The sequence below is a fragment of the Petaurus breviceps genome, unplaced genomic scaffold (assembly GCF_028583685.1).
Source record: "Petaurus breviceps papuanus isolate PSGF00001 unplaced genomic scaffold, PetGlider_PUasm1.0 490, whole genome shotgun sequence".
NCBI lineage: Eukaryota > Metazoa > Chordata > Mammalia > Diprotodontia > Petauridae > Petaurus > Petaurus breviceps.
The window spans coordinates 13,517,409-13,540,168 of NW_027186352.1; positions in this window are offsets into that span (position 1 = coordinate 13,517,409).

The window sequence follows — 22,760 nt, forward strand, 5'->3', positions numbered from 1 at the left end:
CAAATAGGGTCACATGATTTGCTCAAGATCACACAGCTACTAAGTGTCTGAGGCTAGATTTGAACTCAGGAGCTAAGTCTTTCTGACTCCAGGTCTAGCACTCTAGTCCCTGTACCACCTAGTCGCCCAATCACTTTCTACTCTCTAGGTTTTCAAGACACCATTCTCATCTGGTTCTGCTTTGACCTGTCTGACACTCCTCTGTCTCCTTACTGGTTCTTCCTCCCAATCACACCCTCTAACGGTAGCAGTCCTTCAGGGTTCTGTCCTGGGTCCTCTTGTTTTCCTTTATACTACTCCACTTAGTGATTTCATCACCTCTCATGGATTTAATTACCATCTTTATGCTGATTATTCTCAAATATACCTAGTCTGCCCTGATTTCTCTGCTGACATCCAAGCTCGCATCTTCAGCTGCCTTTCAGACATTTCAAACTGGACGTCCAATAGACATCTTGAATGTAGCATGTACAAAAAAGACCTCCTAAGCTTGCTCTTCCTACCTCTCTAGGATTATGGAGGTCCCAGGACAACTAAAATTCCATCTTCTTCAGGAAACCTTTCCCAATCCTTAATTCCAGTGACTTCTCTCTTTTATTTCCTATTTATCCTATATATAGCCTGTTTGTATATATTTGTTTTTGTCTTCTTCATTATATTGTGTGATTCTTGAGGGCAGGGACTCTCTTTTGACTTTTTCTATCTGCAATGTTCTTGGCACAGTGCCTGGCACACAGTAGGTGCTTAATAAGTGCTTATTGGGGTGGCTAGGTGGTACAGTGAATAGAGTACCAGCCCTGGAGTCAGGAGGACCTGAGTTCAAATTTGGCCTCAGACTCTTAACACTTACTAGCCATGTGATCTTGGGCAAGCCACTTAACACCAATTGCCCTGCCCTCCCCCCTCCAAAAAGCAGCAAAAAAATAAATTAAATAAATGCTTATTGATTGATTGATATAATCTGTAAAAACTGATAGTTTTGTTTCCTCTTTGCCTATGCTAATTCCTTTCATTTCTTTTTCTTGTTGTATTGCTATGGTTAGCATTTCCAGTACAATATTGAACAGTAATGTTGATAATGGGCATCCCTGCTTCACCTCTAGTCTTATTGAAAAGGCTTCTACGGCAGGGGGTGGCTAGGTGGTGCAGTGAATAGAGCACTGGCCCTGGAGTCAGGAGGACCTGAGTTCAAATCCGGCCTCAGACGCTTAACATAAAAACTAGCCATGTGACCTTGAGCAAGTCACTTAACTCCAATTGCCCTCCAAAAAGAAAAGGCTTCTAACTCATCTCCAGTACAGATGCTTGCTCTTAGAAAGATTTTAAGGAAAGCTCTATTGAGTCCCATGCTTTCTAATATTTTGTGGTGTTTTTTTTTTTAAACAAGAATGGGTGTTACATTAAAAAAAACTTTTGTATCTATTGGAATAATCATAAGATCTTTGGTGCTTTTGTTATTAATGTGGTCGATTATGTTTATAGTTTGCCTATTATTGAAGCAGTCCTGCATTCCTGGTCATAGTGTATGATCTTTGTGGTATATTGTTTAAGTCTCCTTAATATTTTATTTTAAAATTTTTCATCAATATTCACTAGGGAGATTGGTCTATAGTTTTCTTTCTCTGTTTTGACTCTCTCTGGTTTTTGTATCATGACCATAGTCATCTCATAGAAGGAATTCATTTTTAATCTCATTCAATATCACTCTATATACTAGTAGGATAGCAAGTGGTCAAATTATGAAAAAATGATGAAAAAAGTAATGCTTACTTTGAGTGATTTACTACTAAAAATAAATACATTATAATTTATGAACCTAAAGTGTTTCCAAATTTTCATGAGGCGAGGAGCAAAAAGTCAGCTCTGCTTGTACGTGAGGAAATGGACTTGAGTCTCTTAGCAGGATGAATATTCAGTTTTGTAGACGTGTGAACATAAAGCTGAAAGAGCAAAGCTACAGAGGAGACAAAGCTAGGGGGGTCAGAGAGATAACATGTACTCCTGTTTCATTGTGGGCTTTTAATACAGGGTCTCCTCACAGCTTTTCTTATTTGGGGAGGACTGTCCTGAAGACTTCACTTGAGTAGGGAACTCCCTCCACCAGGACAGGCCAGTCCCAGAACCAATTGTAGTTCTGCCATTAGTAGTTTTATTGAGGTGCCTAAGACACTGAGAGAGCATGTGACTTGACAGATCATTGTTGTTGCTTGATCATTCCCAAAGAGGACCATGGCATCAGGAAGGTGATGCCATGACTTCTGAGTGATTTAGATTTCAAGTGAGGGAGGGCTGTGCAAAGTCACAAGTCTCACTTTCTCCTCTAGAGTTATCTGGGCAAACTGGCAAGATATAGATCAGAATGACTGGAGATGGTCCCAGATGAAGTGGGAGACCTTGACTTTTTAATCTAAGGTCTTCCCCAGGTCTCAGTTTGACTGAGGCAATGCCCATTCAGTGATTAAGTCCAGGTAAGAAATGAGGCAAAGAACGGCCTTTTACCTTGTCCAAAAAAAAAAAAAAAGAAATGGGTCTGGAAGGGGAAGACCCTTGGAGTGTCTGACCAAAACAGAAACAGTTGTAATTCACACTGCAACTGTTTGGGTTTAAGGCATGGTTCTTAAAAAACAAAATCTAGCCTATAAACCCCAAGCTATCTTATGAGGTTTCTATGATCAAAATTCACATTCCTTTGGGCAAAGTACCTGAAGGTAAGGGTATATGGACAGAGGGAGGGAAAAGGGCGGGAGGGGAAGAAAGGGGAAGGGATGAGAGAACTGCATTTCCCATTTGGAAGGTGATGCCATGACTTGCATGTTTTATTTACACAGAGAACTTAAGCATGTGTGTGTGACTGACAGATCATCAGAGAGAGACAGACAGACAGAAAGAGAGAGAGAGGGCTTGAGTCCAATTCTTCCCGACTCTGCCAAAAGGAATTGGACTGGACTGAATTCCACCAGATACCCTTACTCATTTCATTCTCAAACATCACTATATTCTAGAAAATGAGAGTTGTGTCTAACGGGTATTTTGAATTTGAAATAAATTCTTTATATGCTGTGCTAGGTGCTAGAAAGGACCACAAAGACAAAAAGAAGCAGTTTCTGCCTTCAAGGAACTTGTATTTTGCAGGTTTTATTAACCTTGACCAAGTCAGTCCCCCTTTCTGTATTTGTTTACTTACCTATAAAATAAAAGTGTTGGACTCTAATCACTAAGGGAGAGTTGCCTGGTTCTTTGACTTAGTGCTATGATCTCATTAGGAGGTGTTCCTGAGCTCATCAATCCATTGATCAATAAGCATTTATTAAGAGCCTACTATGTGCCAAGATTGTGCTAAACCCTGAGGATATAGAGGTAAAACACAGGACCTCACAGTCTGGTGGAGGAGACAACATGCAAGCAAATACACAAAGTAAACGGTCTATGGGAGAAACAGGAAATAATGAACAGTTGGAAGGCATTGAAATTAAGAGATTAGGGAAGGCTTCCAGTATGATTTCAGTTGGGATTCTAAAGAAACCTGGGAAGCCAGGAGGCAGAGAGGAGGAGGAAGAGCCTTCCAGACATGGAAGAGAACCTAGGAAAATGCACCAAGCTCTGAGACGGAGTATCCTGTTCATTGTGGAGAAGCCAGGGGCCAATGTCACTGAATGCAAGGGAGTAAGATCTAAGATTACTGGACAGGTAGGAGGGGCTAGGTTATGAAGGATTTCAAATGACAGAGGATTTTATATTTGATCTTGGAGGTAACAGGGAGCCATTGGAATCTGTTGAGTGTGTGTGTGACACATGATCAGGAAAACCACTTTAGTTGCTAATTTTGGATTGGATGGATGAGAATGGGGAGAGACTTGAGATAGGCAGCCCTAACAGTCATTGCAATGGGCTAGATGTGAGGTGATGGGGGCCTGCCGCAGGGTGGAGGCAGGGTCAGAGGAGAGAAGGGGGTACATTCCAGAGATGCTGCAAAGGCGACATAAACACACCTTGGCACCATATTGGATATGCAAGATAAGAAATAGCAAGGAATCCAGATTGTGAGCCTGAGGGACTGGGAGGACACGGTTGTCCTCAACAATGATAAGGAAGGTAGGAAGTGGGGGGAAGGTTTAAAGGAAAAGATGAGTTTGGTTTAGTACATGTTGAGTTTCAGGTGCCTACTGGACAGTCAGTTGGAGATTTCTGAAAGGCAGTTGGAGATGTGAGACCAGACCTCAGCAGAGAGATTGGGGCGGAAATCATCAAGATGGTCATTAAATCTGTAGAGTTCACTTCAACAATGTGATGTGTCCCTGGTCCTTTACAGAGAAGCTCCAAACTAAGAAGTAGCTGAAATTAATATTTACTTAGGTGGATACTTATGCAAATTAGTTACTGGAAGTGCTGAGATATGTACATCTTGTTTACACTACAAATTTACTAAGCAAATTCTTTCTTCTTGTGTAGCTAGCAAGCAAACCACCAGCTGAGCCCAAGTGAAGTAACTGACTCCCTACTATATAACATATCCTGAGTTTCTCATAAAGACTAAGATAAATACCAGATTTTATTACTTGAGGTTGGCCCATAACCCATCTTTCAGCATTGAGCAGGACTCAATTTTACTCAAGAATTGCCTATAAGAGTGATGATCCCAAACACAGAGAAGAACCCTGGGGGACAATGTCAATAATAACTACAAAAGTATAAACAAAAGCAAGACTTTAGGGCAGAGGAACTCAGGGTAATTAAGAGACCAATTATAGTCCTGGAGAGGAGAAATTAAAGCATAGTTCCTTCTTCCTAGAGAGGTGGGGGACTATAGGTCTGGAATGTTATATATGCATTCAGATGTAGTGACTTTGTTGGTTATTTTTGTTTGTCTTCTTTTATTTCAAGGATGGATAAAAACTAGGGTGTTTGGTGGTGGTGGAATAGGCCGGGAAATGAACAGCGAATAAAAGACCAGCTAGTGAATAAGCATGGTGGAAACAGTGCTGGACCTGGAGTCAGGAAGACCCTAGCTGTGTAACCCTGGACAAATAACTCACCCTCTGTCTGCCTCACTTATCTCCCTCTATAAAATGGGGGTAATAATAGTGCCTGCCTCCCAGGGTTGTAATTAGATAATATTGTAAAGGTCTTCGCAAACCTTAAAGTGTTATAGAAATACTAGCTATTACAATTATCTGATCATTACCATTAATAAAATAATATATTTATCTGCTTGTATGCTATATTTCCCCACCCCACCCATGCCCAAATTTAAATTCCTTATTTTTTTTTTCATTTTGTCTTATATTCTCCCTGGCTATCACAGGACCTTACACAGAGTATATGCATTAATGAATGCTTGTTCAAATCTAATCTTAGAAGGACAATTCAAATAAAGTCATAAATGAATTATCAAAGGGTAGAGAGAAGAAACTCTGGTTCAACCAGATTTATAAGTAAATTCTGTCTCAAACATTCAAGGAGAAACTAATAACTATGTTATAAAAAATTATTCTCAATAATTAGTAAAGGAGCCATTCTACCTGACCCTTTCAGTGAGCCAAATATGGTTCTAATACCCCAAATAGGGAAGGATAAAGCAGAAAAAGAATTGTAGACAAATCTCAGTAATGAATATTAGTTTTTTAAAAAGTTAAACATGGAAATATGTTTTATATGACTGCACACATACAACCTATATCAAATTGCTTGCCTTCTTAATGAGAGGGGGGAAGGGAGGGAGGAAGAGAATCTGGAACTAAAAAAAATGAATGCTAATAATAATTTTTACATGTGATTGGGGAAAAATAAAAGTAAATTTAAAAAATTAAAATTCAAAATCTGAACAAAGAAAATATACTAATATAAAACAAAAACATATTCACTATGACCAATCTCAATTTATATCAGGGACACCAACATTAAGAACACAATTAACACAATTAATTATAAAAACAACAGGATAGAGGTGGCTAGGTGGCACAGTGAATAGAGCACTGGCCCTGGAGTTAGGAGGAACTGAGTTCAAATCCAGCCTCAGACACTTAATACTTACTAGCAGTGTGACCTTGGGCAAGTCACTTAGCCCCAATTTCTCTGCCTTCCCCCCTCCAAAAAAAAAACTCCAAGAGGATTATATACATAGATTCAGAGGAAGTTTTAGACAAAACAAAATACTCATTATTTTTAAAAACCCTAACCCTAAAAATCACAGGCCTTGCTTTAACAAGACCATTTTCTAGATTCAGCTGCCATGCCCCTCCACCTTGTCTTCAGCTCTCCTTTTCTGGGCTGTCTTCCCTACCAGAATGGAAGCTCCCTGAGGGCCAGGGCTGCCTTTCTCTTTGCTTGTATTTCTGTTCCCAGCACTCAGCCCAAAGCCTGGCACATAGAAGCACATATAGGCTTATTGACTAACTGACTATATGTGTCCATGCTTCCTGAGACTGATGATTTGAGCTAGAGAGGACCAATTCCTCTCTTACAGCAGAATTGAGGATTTGATTTGTCCCTGCTGCAAGGGGAAAGCCAGTGTTCCATAAATTTGAGAATGCAAACTACTGTCAAAGAAAGATTCTGTACTCTGTGTTTTGGGTAGAAGCCTACAGAAACTATTTTCTAGTTAAAGTATGCTAATTCTAAGCCTTCTACTTAGAGACAGAAATCCAAAGGGACAGAAATCCATCCGCCTTTGAGAATCTCTATTGGACACTAGACGATTTCCTCAATAAGATAAGACTCAGTTACACAGCTCAAGTGAAAGTTTAGTTAACATTTTGCTTCATCAGACAGAACAAAAGTCACTTAAAATGTCAAGAGAATCATTTTCCTGAAACTATTCATGTCTTCTTCAACCACTCCCCATTCCCAGGATTCTCCTGCCCATCTGCTAACCTAATTCCATCCTCTGGGAGAACAGAGTCATCCCTCCCCCAAACCCTTGCCCTCTATCTTTTAACCAATTTCCTCAAAACAAGTGGCTGGGCTTTTTTATAAAAAGGTGGAGAAGGATTATTTCTCAAGAAGTTTGATTAAATACTAGAGAAGCTATCTTTTTTTCAGAATAGTCTCAAAAGAATTGGGGAAATATTTATTTTATTTCTTAATATTTCCAAAAGAGGGAGGGGTGGCTTTCCTGCTACTGAGGAAAAGGACTTTCTATTAAACAAGAACCGGCGGGAAAACTGGAAGGAAGTCTGGCAGAAATTCTTTTTAGTCCAGCATCTTAGACCACAAATAATAATAAATTCCAAATGGAAAAATGGCTTAAATTGAAAAGGTCACATCATTTAAAAAAAAATAGTAAAGAAGGAGAGGTACCTTTTCCAACTAGTTAGAGGGAGAATTCTTAACCACACAAGAGAAAAAACAAAATAAATTGAGAAGAAAATAGGACACTTATAAATGCATAAAATTTAAAGTTTTGCTTAAAAAATGTAGCTTGAAGAAAACATGCAGCATGAAAGGAAAAGTACTCATTAAGTGTCCGTGATTAAAATTTGATATTCAAAATATATAGGAAATTAACATAAATGGGTAAGATCAGGAGCCATTCCCCCAAGGATAAGTTGCCAAAGAATATAAACAAGTAAATAGTTCTCAAAAGAAAAATTGCAAACCATCATAAGAAAGATAGTTCCACATCATTATTAAGAAGAGAAATAGAATATTAAAAAGACAACTCAGGTTTCACTTCACACTCAGCAAAATGACAATAAGGACAAAAGATGAAAGCAGTCAGGTGCTGGAGGGACACCAAAAGACACACTAAGATGCTGCTGGTGCAGCTGGGAATCAGCTCAGCTATTCTGAAAAGCCTTTTGGAATTACGCTTTTTTAAAAGTGCCTAAAAGGTCAATGACCTAGAGACCCCATTGCTGGGCATCTGTTATGTGGTGGCACTGTGCTGGGCACCAATATAAAGACAAGAAATATTTCCTGCCCTCGAAGGTCTTCTGTTTTATGGAGAGAAACAACACAGTAAAGAAATACAGGAATTTCTAAAGTGCTTCAAGGTTTGCAAACATCTATTTATATCAATATATGTGATTTCATTTTCTCTTCACAACAGCTTGGTGAGGTATGGGCTAAGCACTGAGAACAACAGAGAAGAAATAGAAAGACATTCTCTGCCCTTCAGAAACTTACAGTCCAACATGGGAAGACAACATACAAAAAGAAGCTAAAAGTGGGGGTGGCGAGGAATGAGAAGGGGAAAGGATGATGGAGAAATAAGGCCTGGGAGCTAGGGGCAAAGCCCAGAAAGGAAGGAAGGAGTGCAAATGTCTGGCTGGTCTGGCAGCTTCCATAAAACAGAACTGATCAGTCAGAGGAAGAGGACACAGGACTGGCAGACTCTTCCAGTCATAGGACCAAATGTGAGATGAATGCAATGGAACATTGTTGCGCCTTAAGAAAGTATGAAAGGAAAGGTTTCAGAAAAACCTAGGAAGACTTATATGACCTGATACAGAATGAAGGGAGGAAAACTAGGAAAGACTTATTTTTTTGCTTTTTGGAGGGCAATTGGGGTTAAGTGACTTGCCCAGGGTCACACGGCTAGTTTTTGTATTAAGTGTTTGAGGCCAGATTTGAACTCAGGGACTCCTGACTCCAGGGCCGGTGCTCTATTCACTGCGCCACCTAGCCGCCCCCTAGAAGACTTAATAACGCAGTGATCAAACAGGATTCCAGAGGGCTGATGACAGACTATGCTCCTCCCGACGGACTCAAGATGAGGAATGACAAGGATATTTTGGACAAAACCAATGAAGGAATTTGTTTTGCTGAACTCTATGTATCGGCTATCAGGGTGCTTTATTTTTCTTTTCAATGGATGGGGGTGTAGAAACTGGAGGGAGGGAAAATAGATATTTCCTATTTAAAAACAAAATATTAAGCTTGAAAAAAAAAACATAAAGTATAAGATATAGGGTATGAGACAGCCTTTATTCCCTCCATCACAGAAAATGCAACAAATGCAAAAGATTCATCAACAAATGAAAATGGAAAACCAAAGTTCTCCAGGATACTCTCAGAAAACCTGGAAAGACCGACATGAACTAATACAAAGTGAAATGAGCAGAAGCGGGAGAACAGAGCACACAATAGCAGCAATACTACATGATGACCAACTTTCGAACTTGAGAACTCTCGAAGCCAGGGCTTCCGACAAGGGAAGCCTTGGGAAAAGCCACTCTCATGATGCCTAGCCTGTATCCTGTGCCAGGGACCAGTGGTGCAGGGGTTTCTCTCTCAGGCTCTTGGGGCCAAGCTTTGGTTACTGTATGTAACCTAAGAACTTTTTCACAAGAGTCCATTCCCGTCCTCTGACTCAATTATCAGGAGACAGCCCTGGTCACATAAAACTGATCAGAACCGTCCCCTGTGCAGTCAGCTTCCCTTTCCCAGAGCCAGGCCAGCTGCATATTAGCCTTTCAGGGCTTGAGAGGGTAGTTACCCTGGGGGCCTGGAGGCATTTCTTCTCTAATGTCATCTGCTTAATGCACCAGCGGTTGGGTCCCCTCCCCACCCCACTGTTAGGGGTCAGTAAGTAGCAGCCAAACTCCATTTAGCCATGAGAGCAGATATCATCAGAGGATTTCTGTGCATATCTAGCCCATCCTATCTGCATCCCCCCAGCATGGAGGTAGGACCTATGCCTACCTCTGTAGAGGATACTTTTCAGAGAAAGGTCAATGCCCTATCATCTCACCCAATTCTTTGGGTGACTCACCATTCAAGGTAAGCAGGGGCTCCCTTGAAGGAATCACTATACAATTGGGATGGGCTTCAAGATAGATTTTTCTGTATGACTATTTTTACAGAAAATGTGAAGGTTTGCATTTGTTAGAAAAAAAAAAAAGTTCAAGACCATAGCACAAATAAGGATATTATTAAAGTGGGAGGGAGAGTCAGCTGTACAAAAATGTTCATAGCAATCTTATTGGTAGAAGAAAAAAAGATGTTAACAGCCCACAAGTCCAACAGGCATCAGCGGAACTGGTGGCTTATTGACCCAACTAAATGTGATCCCATCATCTAGAATGACAAGAATGAAGGATACAGTAACATCCAGGACTCCTCCAAAATGCTACTAATGGAAGAAAGTAGAACCAGAGAAACAGGGAGACAAAAGCAGTAACAATAACACACTCCAGAAAAAACTGTAGAAGAGAAGGATGCAGAAGGAAACAGAACAAGGTGTCAGGATCCTGTTCAAGTGAACGTGTGTTTTTGAATGAAATCTAAGTGATGGGGCACACTGGGCATCCTGTGATCCTATGAGCGCTGGCCTTTGAGTCCTGCTTCTGACGCTCCTAGAGGAGGGGACTGGGAGAACTCTGTAAAAGAAATGGACACTGTGCTTCCTGTACTGCCTGCCTCCCCAGGTTGATGCTGGGAAAGGGCTTGAAAAGATCTCAAAGCACTGTCTGTCCAGGTGAGTTTTATTATTGTTGCTAGACCAGAGTGTTCACTGAAATTGCCATGTCTGAGGCTGTCAGCAAAACTTTGTCCCTTTTCAAAGGGCTATTGATTTATTAGTTACTCAAATATTCTCTCATGTTCAAAGCCCCCTTTGCTGTTTCCCTAAATGATGAGACAGAATATGGTCCCAAGAAAGTGGGTCACTTAAAAGTCATCTTCCTCAGTTATCGTCCCTCCCTTAGGAACATCTGGAGATGTTCTATTATTGAGTTAAGAACCAGAAGGATAAAGAAAGCCCAGAGTTTGCAAAAACAACTTGACTAATTCTCCTTCCGTGGCTCTCTGAGCCCCTGGTTAGCCTTGAAAAGGTCCATTTTCTGATCTAGGGCTTTTAACATCTTTTTTTAGACTCTCTTTAAATTGATGAGACATCCCCACAAGGTATCACTCATGGCCTTCTGCCTTTTCCATTTTCTGTAAATCTTGTTCTGTCTATATTGCAAAACAACATCCATCTCCTCCTTCACTCATTTACCAGTTCACTGGGAATGTTTTTCCAGTTGGCAAGGAAACTGGAGCTTTTCCAATCTCAGAGTCTTCTGGAAAACAGATCCCATCTCTCAAGAAATCATGTGATTCTTGACAAGGACATTACCTAAGATGCAAAAGGCACCATGAGGAGGGAGGTGGGAAGGGTGCTGTCTCTAGCTGCTGTCTCTGCCCTTTCTGGTCTCCTCCTTCCAGCACTGAAGGGAAGGATGTTACTTAGCAGGCCTGCAGCTCATGAGTCCTGTATGGCTTGGAAAGAATACCTGAGTTTCAAGGAAGAAGGCACCTGGATATGGCTCCTTCTGTTTTTGAGGAAAGAAAAGGAACTAAAAAGTCTAGGAGAGACAGTCAATCATGAATGATTCTTAATCAATGAGAGGCTCTAAGGACAGGCAACATATGAAGTGAGAAAACCCTGGCCTAGAGCTCAGGAGACCAGCATTGTTCTTCCTAAAAAACCCTTTGGGTCACCTTTTTACAAGACTGTTCTGATAATTAGCCTTATTGATGTTATGCATTCTCTCTGTCTCTCCTCTCTGTCTCTCTCTGCCTCTGTCTCTCTCTGTCTTTCTCCTTTGTCTCTCTGACTCTGTCTCTGTCTGTTTCTCTGTGTCTCTGTGAGTGTGTCTCTCTCTCTCTCTGTCTCTCTCTCTCTGACTCTGTCTCTCTCTCATTTTACTGATAGCTTTTATTTTTCCATCACACTCCTCCCTCTTATGCCTCCTCATTGAATCCTCCCTTGTAATAAACAGTTAAGCCAAACCAGACAATAAAGCAAGAATAACTGGTGGCATGTGCAATATTCTGCGCCCACAGTTCCCCACCCTTCTGTTCTCTGGAGCCAACGCTGATCATTACAATCACTCAGAGTTCTTCGGCCACATTTCAGTGTTGTTTTCATTTACACAACTATAGGAGTATGTGAATTGTTTTCCTGGTTCTTCTGGTAAAAGTGTTTGTTAGACACCTCACAACCACAACAAGGCTGCACTCCCCCCTCCCTTTCAGCCTCCTCTTCAGGCTTTTTGTCTGCCTTAGAATGTAAACCCCTGGGAGGCAGGCATCAGCTTCCTTTTTGTTTGTGTTTGTAACCCCAGCATTTAGCCCAGTGTCTGGCACAGAGTAGGCTCCCCTGTTCTCCCAGAAGAAGAATCAAAGCTTTTGGGGGCAGGGAAAGGGCCTATGACTTTTTGCCTGGCGATCTTTCACATGGCTGCTAACTGAGATTCTGGTGGGTGAGCCCTGGGGGAGGGAAGAAGTTCCAATATACAGAGACCCTAGCAAGGGAGAAAAGGCCTCAGTGGTTAATATACCAGGGATAAATGAGGGGTATATGTATGTGCAAGGTGTCCCAAAAGTCATAGTTCATATTTAGGTCCTCTCTTTCCTAGCAAGTACCATCAACTCTTCCCTCTTCCCCAGAGGAAGAGAGGCACTTACAGTTACAGAATTCTAGGCAGCAGACATGCTTAGGTCCATCCTAAGAAGGGCCACAGAAACCCCAAACCAGAGCCTATAAAGATAATCATTGGTGGTCTTAGGTCAACAGGTCCTATAATATTACTACATTAGCAACACATGTACAAATAACCAAAAATATATACAAAATAATGAGGAGGGGTCACAACAACATGAAATCAGTGTGATCTCTCCCAGCAAGTACCAAAGAACTGGGCATGCTGCCCCCATTGCATCAATTAATTACTATTTCAGTGTCAAACAGGAGTTCTTGTCATTGGTTCTAATATCTTCTGACAGAAATTGAGTCTGCTGACAGCAGAGGGTCTGCCAGATCCTTGAGTTCACTGCTGACAATAGGCACAATCAGTTAGAAATCTATCTTACCTGACAGGAAAGTAGGAGGGGAAGAGATTAAGTAAAAATGGAGACTGGAGGGTGGGAGAGAGACTAACAGAAGAGAGGGAAGATGGAGGAGGTGACAAAGATAAGCAAAATACTTATGTGGAGGAGGGAATGGGTGAAAGGAGAGAGAGGACAAACAGGAGGAAAAACAAGAAGAAGGAAATACACAGTAATCACAACTGTGAATGTGAATGGGATGAACTCTCCCATAAAATGAAAGTGGGTCAAAAACCAGAATCCTACAATATGTTGTTTACAAGAAACGCCCTAAGCAAAGAGATACCACAGAGCAAAGGTAAAAGGCCAGAGCAGAATATATTATGCTGCAGCTAAAAAAAATGCAGGTTTGGCAATCCTAATCTCAGACCAAGCAAAAGCAAAAACAGACCTAATTAAAAGAGATAAGACAGGAAACCACATCTTGCTAAAAGGTACCATATACAGTGAAATAAATATCAATGCTAAACATATATGCATCAAGTGGTATAGCATAAATAGTCTCAGAGGAGAAGTTAAGTGAGTTACAGGCAGACATAGCTAGCACAAGACATAATAGTAAATGACTGTAGTAACCGAGTGTCTGATAAACCAAAAGACCCCAGTCTTTGGGATAAGAACTCACAATCTGACTAGGAAAACTGGAAAACAATAGGGCACAGACTAGGTATAGAGCAACATCTCACACAATATACCAAGATAGACATGATTTAGCCAAAAAGGGTGACACCATAAGTAAATCAGAAGAGCAAGGAATAATCTCCCCGTTGATCTATGGAGAAGAGAAGAACTCATGACCAAAAAAAGAGGTAGAGAATATTACAGGGGTGGCTAGGTGGTTTAGTGAATAGAGGACCAGTCCTGGAGTCAGGAGGACCTGAGTTCAAATCCAGCCTCAGACGCTTAACACTTACTAGCTGTGTAACCTTGGGCAAGTCACTTAATTCCAACTGTCCTGCCTTCCCCCTCCAAAAAGAAAAAAAAAGAGAACATTACAACAGGTAAAATAGATAATTCTGATTACATTACATTAAAAAGCTTTTGCACAACAAAACCAATGGAACCAAGATTAGAAGGAAAGCAGAAAGCTGGGAAACAATCTTTATAACCAGTATCTCTGACAGAGGTCTCATTTCTCAAATATATAATTGAGTCAAATTTATAAGAATACAACCCATTTGATAAATGGTCAAAGGATATGAACAGGCATTTTTCAGATGAGGAAATTAAATCCATCTGTAGGCATATGAAAAAGTATTCTAAATCACTCTTGATTAGAAAAATGCAAATTAAAACAACTCTGAGGTACTACCTCATACCTACCGGATTGGCTAATATGAAGAAAAATGATAAATGTTGGAGAGGATATGGGAAAACTGGAACACTAATAGACTGCTGGTGGAGTTGTGAAATGAGCAATTTGGATTTATGCCCAAAGGGCAACCAAATTATACATACCCTTTGATCTAGCAATACCACTATATATCCTAAAGATAAAATAAAAGGGGGAAAGGACCTACATGTGCCAAAAATATTTGTATCAGCCATTTTAGTGGCGGCAAAATATTGGAAACTGAAGGGATGCCCATCAATTGAGGAATTGCTGAACAAGCTGTGGTATATGAATGTAATGGAACACCATTGTACAATAAGGAATGATAAACAGATTTTAGAAAGACCTGTAAAGACTTGTATGAACTGATGCAAAGTGAGGGGAGCAGAACCAGGAAAACATTGTACATAGAATGAACAACATGTGTGATGATCAACTATGAACGACTCAGCTCTTCTCAGCAACACAATGATCAAAGACAATTCCAAAGGACTCACAAAGGAAAATACTCTCCACATCCACATTAAGAACTGATGGGGGCGGCCAGGTAGCACAGCGAGTAAGAGCACCGGCTCCAGTATCAGGATGACCTGGGGATCAAATCCGGGCTCCAACACTTAGCACCCACCCAGAAACACCTGGCCATGTAACCTTGAGCAAGTTACTTAACCCCAATTGCTTAGGGATGGCCAGATGGCTCAGCAAGTAAGAGCACCAGCTCCAGTGTTGGGATGACCTGGATCAAATCCGGGCTCAGATACTCAGCACCATACCCAGAAATAACTGGCTGTGTAACCTTGAGCAAGTTACTTAACCCCGATTGCTTTAAAGAAAAAAAAAAAAGAACTGATGGACTCTGAATGCAGATTGAAGCATACTTTTTTTTTATTTACCTTATTCTTTTCCATGGTTTTTTCCCTTTTGATTGGTTTTTTCTTTCACAACTATGACTAATATGAAAATGTTTTACACGATAGCACATGTATAACCTCTATCAAATTGCCTACCATTTTTGGAGAGGGTAAGGGAGAAAAATTTGGAAATCAAAATCTTGTAAAAATGAATGCTAAAAATCGTCTTGATATATAATTGGGGAAAAAATAAAATACTATTGAGAGAGAGACAGAGACAGAGAAGCTCAGGTTTGAATTCCAACTTGCACAAATTCCTTCATTTCTCTGGGTCTCTCAGTTTCCTCATCTGTATGATGACGAGGTTAGTCCCGATGACTTGGAAGGTCTTACAACTCTATAGCTATGATCCCAATGTTCTCAGCCAGCACCAGCCCACATCCCTTCAGGTTTCCTGTAGTAATTTCCTCAGCATTCATGTTTGGGTCACTATGAACTGACAGTTTTCTGGGCTCCCCCTACAAGTGGCCTGTTTCTAATCTCTGTTCTCCGGTGTCTAGGGCCTTGAGAAGGTTCTGATGTGGATCTGGCTCATTACTCTGCTCTTCCCAAATTTCCACTCTTCCCTGTGTTAAGAACAAATCATTGCTTGGTGTTTTACAGGATGTCAGCCTGGGCCCTTGGCAGATAGGTCTCACTCCCACAAAGAGTATTCCACTACCTACTCATGTCCTTTTTAGTGAGTAAAGTAAATCATCTATGAACCCGCAGCAGAGCTCAGCCTCTTGCCATCCACAAACCTGAGCCACTGTAAATGATTTCTGAAAGACTGTGGAGGAGAGGAAAGGCTTGGGAAAGATCTTTTTCTTTTTCTTTTTTTTTTTTTGCCTTTTGGAGGGCAAGTGGGGCTAAGTAACTTGCCCAAAGTTACACGACTAGTTGTTTTGTGTGGGTGTTAAGTGTCTGAGGCCAGAACCGAACTCAGGTCCTCCTGACTCTGGGGCCGGTGCTTTACTCACTGAGCCACCTAGCCACCCCTAGATCTTTTTCTTTAAGGAAGAAAATTTGGAAAGGCAGGATTTTGTAAGCTATGGGCCAGGAGTTTTAACTTTTCTGTGACCCAGACTCTTCTGGCAGTCTGGTAAAGCCTATGAGTCCTCAGAATAAGGTTTTTAAATGAATACACTAAAATACATAGAATTATAAGGCAAACCAATTATATTTGATAACCAAAAGACAATTGTCTATATATATATATATATGTATATATGTATATGTATAACAACAAATAAACCAAGTTGGTGCTAGGTGAAGAACCCCTGCTATAGACTAAAGGGCTTGACTTGAAACCTGGCAAAATGACAGTGTGTAGTATTAAAAGGACGGTTAGTAAACATGTAGAGAAGGAAGCAGTGATCTCTAGAACCTGCATGGCTTTATCCAGATGAATCTCATTTCATTTTGTGACAGGGTTACTATGTCACACCAGGCAAATGCTACAGATGACCCTTTACCTAGATTCTGATGAAGCCTTTCCACATGGTCTCTTGTGTTAGTCTTACAGATACAATGGAATGTGGTCTATAGTATAGTAAGGAGGCAGATTCAGAACTGGTGGACTAGCTGGACCCAAAGAGTCTTTAATAGTCTGATATCAGCTTGGAAGGAAGTCTCCAGTGGTGTGCCTCAGGGAAGCATGCATGGCCTACCCAGGTCTGTTTTATATTTTTATCAGTGACTTAAATAAAGGCATAGATGGTGTGCTTATCAAGTTTGGAGAAGACATAAAGCAGGGGTAGGTAGCAACTCTGCATGGCAGAGTTAAGACCTTTTAAGAAGCTCCTGACCAGTGAGAACACTGGAACTAATCCGATAAAATATAATTTAATAAGAATAAATATAACAGTCAGTACTTGCGAAGAAAGGATCAACTTTCCAAGGACAACATGGGTGAGATGTGGCTAGACAGCAGTCTGTCTGAAAAAAGCTCTGGAGACGTTAGTGGTCTACCAGCTCACTATGGCAGTGTCTGGCACTTGGAGGTTACCAAATGCTCGTCGAACTGCATGGAATGGAATAGTACAAGTTGGCAGGCTAACAATGAGCACAGTCCTAGAGAGCTGTAAGAGAGACACAGTGTCTAGGACCCGAGAAGCAATGTGCACACCATACTCAGGCCACATTTGGGATAGTTCCATCTGGGCACCACATTTTAGAAAGCTGGAGTTGGACTGATAGACTGGAGCCTTGAGATCATGCCAGAGGAGGATGGGCTGAAGGACCTGGGGATTTGGGAAGAAAAAGAAGAATCAGAGTCAGGGGACGGCGACACGAGTCATGCTGAAGGGGATGAGGCTCGTTCTGTCCCTCCTCTCCCTCCCCCCCCACCTGCCCCTGCCCCCACCCCACGGGCAGAACCAAGAACAAGTGGTAAGAGACCCCCAGAGGCACATGGAAGCTGGGTCTCTGGAAGAGCTTCTTCTTATTCAGGGCCCGCCCAAAGTGGGACGGGATGCCATGGCTGCCCCGGCTGTCCCGTTGGACATCTTCAGGCCCACACTGGATGGCTCTTTGCCAAGAGATTCTTGTCCACGTGCAGGTGGAATTAGCTGCCTCTAAGGTTCTTTACAGCTTGGAGGGGGGGGGTTGGATTCTGTGATTCCCCCTGGAGAGGCTCTATGTTGTGGTGGGGGAGGGTCTTCAGCTCCACAGCTCTCTCCTCCCCTCCTTCACACTTTGGTTGGAGCTGGAGCTCAGACAAGTTCCTTCTCCACCATTTTGGCTCCATTCCCCATCTCCTTAGTATTTTGACAACCACACTCAACCTCCTTTCCCTTGTCCTACCAACCTGAAACCTTTTATTAGCCCTTGAGTTTTTCTTTCTCCTTCACCTTAAGTCCTTCCCCTTTTCATCAAGCCCTTTCATGAAGGTTCTTTCTCTCCTTCTTCTCCAATTTCTCAGGTCCTCCCAAATTTCCCCTCACCAAAATCAATCTCTAACTTTCCTCATGATTCCCAAACCCTTCAAGCATCAATGGCTATGCAGTTCCTCATCTGTCTTCATCTAAAGTCCATTTCCTTCTCTTCCACCAAACCTAGATATCGTCCTGGTGACTGAAACCTCTCAAATCTGTCCCTTCTCTTCTATGCCCCCATCACCATGTGCTCTTTTCTGGACTTTTAAAGCAGTCTCTTAATTGGTCTCCATTTCTAGTCTTATCCACACCTAATCCAGCTTTCCATGGTGGGTTCTAGGTTCAGATCTGATCTGGTCACTCCTTCCATGGCTCCCTGTCACCTACCAGTGAAAGTGCACATACCTTAATCTGACATACCAGGCAGTCTAGGGTGGTTGAGAGAACACAGGATTTGGCCTGGGATAATGTCTACATGGCCTTAATTAGACCACATCTGGGGCACTGTGCTTGGTTCCAGGCACATTTTAGGAGGGAGAGTGAAAAACTAGAGAATCTCCAGAAGGCGGCCAGATTGACAAAGGGCTTTGAGATGCCGCCACAGGAGAACTGGTCAAGGGCCCAGACTAGAGTAGAGTCTCAGAAGGACACCCAGCTGTCTTCTCATGTCTGAAGGGCTGTTTTACAGAAGCAGGATGAGACTCATTCTGTTTGTCCCCAGAGGGCAGAACCAGGGGCCATGAGGGGGAAGTCTTAGGAGGCAGATTTGGGATCAACGTTTGAAAAACCATTGTAACAATGAGAGCTCTCCCAGAACGGAGCAGACTGCTTCCTGGAGGTTGGATGACCCCTTGTTGAAGTGTTCTTCCCAGAGTCTCCAATGTCATTATGTGTGAGTAATGCTACCTTTCCAGGTAGAGTTGGTTCACCCTTGAAAAATAAATTAATCCATTAATCAGAAAGCATTTATTAACTTCCACCAGGTACCAGGAAGGCCCTGGGCTAGGCACTGGGTACATCAAGCAAGAAAACAACATTGTCCCTGCCCTGAAGGAACCTACGTTCTATTAGAAGAATAAATACATACCACGTACATAAGCGTAAAGCATACAAACGGAATCAGGAAAGTTTTCTTATAGAAGGAAGAGCTTGAGCTGAGCTTTTTTATCCGCTTCTTTTTAATTAATTATCTGTATAAAGTTGTATTGTCTTTCCCTCCCACACCCACTGAATGGTAAATATAAGTAAACAAAAATAGAGGCCTTATAACAAGCGTTCACCATACATCCGAACCGATTCCCAAACTGGCCAAGTCGAGAATACTTGTCCTCTGTGTCAGCTCTCCAGACGGCAGGCAGGGAGTGAGTGGGGGCTTTGTCTCAGGCCTCTGGACTCATGGGCTATCATGGCCCTACTGAGAGTTTCACAGTCTCTCTAATGGTCCTTTGAGCTGAGCTTCGAAGGAAGGCAGGAAGTCTGAGGGTTCCAGGTGAGGAGGGAGAGCTTTCCAGACATGAGGGACAGTCTGGGCCAACGCATGGAGACTGGAAACAGCACGTGTGGAGGAGGGATGGCACTGAAGCTGCTGTAGAATGAGTAGAGATGAATCATGGAGCAAGCCTGAAAGGTGGGCAAGATGGACCAATGGGCTGTACTCCAGTTTGAAGTGTAAGCACTCAAGACTGTATGTCTTCTTGGAAGAAAGGAAAACAAGTCTGAGGGGCCTGATGGAAATTTCTGCCTAGCTCAGGCACTTGGACACATCCCTGCTGCTGCCCCCAGTGCCCTGGTGGCATCCTGGCATGCAGCACCTTCCAGCTACAGGTCAGTGCTCTGTGCCCAGTAAGCTGTCCATGTCTGTCTGGAGAATCCTGAGGGTGGTCAGCACCCTGCGATGCCGTCTCTGCCCGCTGCCCAGATATGCCAGACCACTTGGCTCCTCAGCTGGCAGAGCAGACAGGGCCTTTCCCAACTGGCCCTGGAAAAAGACAGTAGCGTCACTGTGCTGGGTGAGCTGTTTCTCCAAATGTTTGCCTGCCCTTTGTGGCTCAGGATGCTGCATAAATGAAGCCTCCCACACAGAGGGCAGGCAGGCAGGAGCCTCCCTGAACCATGACAAAGCAGAACAAAACACTTGAGCCAGGTTGCAAAAACCCACCTACCAGCTCTCTATGAATGTGAGGGAAAGGAACAATTCACAAGGGCTTGTGAGGCCTCTGCTCCTGAGAGTCCGCTGGGAAAGAGTCAGGGAGGTAAAAACTCAGACACCCCAAACCTGGCAGGCAGTGACATTGACTTACCTGATCCAGCCTCTCCTTTTACAGGCAAGGAAACTGAGGCCTAAAGAGGTAGGAGAGGTAGCAAAGGGCAGATTCAAATTAGGCTTCCAGTGCCAAAGCACAATTGTACAAACTGGCAAGCGGGGCCTGTTGGTCCCTTGGCTGCTCGGTGGGGATCTGGAGGAACATCTTATGCCCACTCCTCATGGGGTTGCTGAGACATCCAGAAGACCCAGGGATCCCCACAACACCCCATCCTGCTCCTATGCGGGGGGCGGGGCAGCTGTTCTCCAAGGGGCCATCTCTTGCTCTCTGGGCAGGTTGACCTCCAGGGTAACCTGGGCCTGCTTTTTGTTTCTACCTGTATCCCAGGGTCTTGCATGGCTCCTGGAATGATTAATAAGCATAAGTACCATGAAGGAATAAGTGAATGACATCACCTCTTGGGACCAGAACTAAGCCAACGTTCCCTACATCCATTAGCCTTTTATAGAACTAGGAGAGGCCTATTTAAAGTTTATTAAACACTCACCATTCTCTCTCTGTCTCTCTCTCTGTCTGTCTGTCTATCTATCTCTGTCTGTCTGTCTCTCTCTCTCTCCCCTCCTCCTCCTCCTCCTCTCAGATTTTGAGAGGAAGCAATAAGATGTCCTCCCATGGAATTCTGTCTTCTCATCACCCTTACTTAGCCTGCCATTGGTACCTCTGAAACAGCAAACAGCCAGGGACTAGAAACTGGGTAGTATACAGAAACAGCCCTACACAAAGAGCACTGGATCCTAGCCCTTGCTGCTTAGCATCTATATGACCTTGGGAAAGTGGCATCCTCTCTCTGAGCCTCAGTTTCCCCTCTGTAAAATGGGAGGGCAATCTTGAAGGTCCCTTCTATCTCTATGTCTTAAGGCTTCACTGGAGGGTGTCATGGGTGAACACTGTCAGGGTTTCTATAGAGGGACTCCCATTGGACTAGGCAGCTTTGGGGGTCCCTGCAGTTCTCAAATGATGTGGGGGATGGAGAGGGAGTAGAACAATACAGAATAGCTGCCTTTGGGCAGTGCTGGTACAGAGAGTCCAGGAACGTCTAACACACCCGTGGGGGCTCCACGAACCCGCAAGTCTGGTCAATTACACATTCACCTTCACAACATTCCAAACAGACCACCCAAACATTTAGATCTGATTCATGATCCTGGGCATCTGTTACCAAAAGCCATGTTTCAATGCAGCATTCATTCATCATGCAGACGAGAAGGAGAGAGTTTGGTACTGGGTCTGTTTGGTTTTCCACATCTTTTTAAAAATGAAAAAAAAAAAACCCTACTCTGCTTGAAACTGGTTTACAAAAACCTTCTTATAAATAGCACAGGCATGCTCTTAAATAAAGGAATGAATGAATGGATTCAGCACATACTCACCAGTTATGCTCTCCTGGATGCCTGCCAATGACAGTGGGAAGGGAACGTGGCTGATGGCTGCCAGCTGAAGCAACAGCAGGACCCAGAGAACCATCCGCCAGCACATTTAACTCAGAACATTTCTCAGGAGCACAGAAACTATCTTCTCTAGCAAAGAAAGCATTTTCCTGCTCAGGGCTCCCAGCATTCTCGATAGCCTTCAGCATAGGCATTTTAGTTTCACTCTTGAGATGATAAATCTTCCAAAAGATGACACATGGGCATTTTTCACCAGCATTAAATGCCAAGATGTAGTAGATGGAGTTCTGGGTTTCAGACCCAGGGACCTGGGTTCAAATCCAGCTTCTGGTATTTATTATTAGCTCCCTGACCATGAGCCAGTCACTTAAGCTCTGTGTAACTCAGCATGAGCAGAAGCCATTCTCCATGATACAGTGATACAGGGGGACAGATGACCTGAAGTCTGAGGAGCCGGCTCAGATCCCACATCTGATGCTCACTACTTAGGTGACCTTGGGCAAATCACTTCATCCTCTCTACCTCACCTATCAAACAAAGGGCTGAACTTAATGGTGTCTGAGGTCTTTTCTATCTCTATGCTGGTGATTATAAATCTGGAAGAGGCCATCCAACACAACCCCTACCCATTTTACAGATGAGGAAACAAAGAGAGAGGGAAGTGAGCTAATGTGCACAAGGTCACACACCTAGTAAGATGGGTGGAGACCTGGAGACAGGAAGGAGCCTGGGTTCATGAGGGGCTTTTTTCTCACTCACTCTAGATGTATGGTCCTAGGATCCTAAGAAGTCCTTCCCATACACTGAGAGACCACAACTGAAATAAAGTTCTGCTTTCTGTCATTTAGCCCCATGGGACTGGTAAGTTGGGAGTTCCAGTTCAGCATTTAGCTATCTACTGTAGATGCCATGTGAAGGTCAGGGACTGTGTTTTAATTAAACACTGGAGACCTAGTAGCCAGCATAAAGCTCTACATGCAGTAGGGCATTAAGTGCTGAAAACACTGAGGGAACACCCACCAGCCAGGCATCACCCACTCACTCACGTCCATCCCTGAGCTGGAGGAAGAGGAATCAACTGGGCGCACTCAGCCCATTCACTCACTGCTAGCAGTCCTCAGCAAGGATGAAGGGAT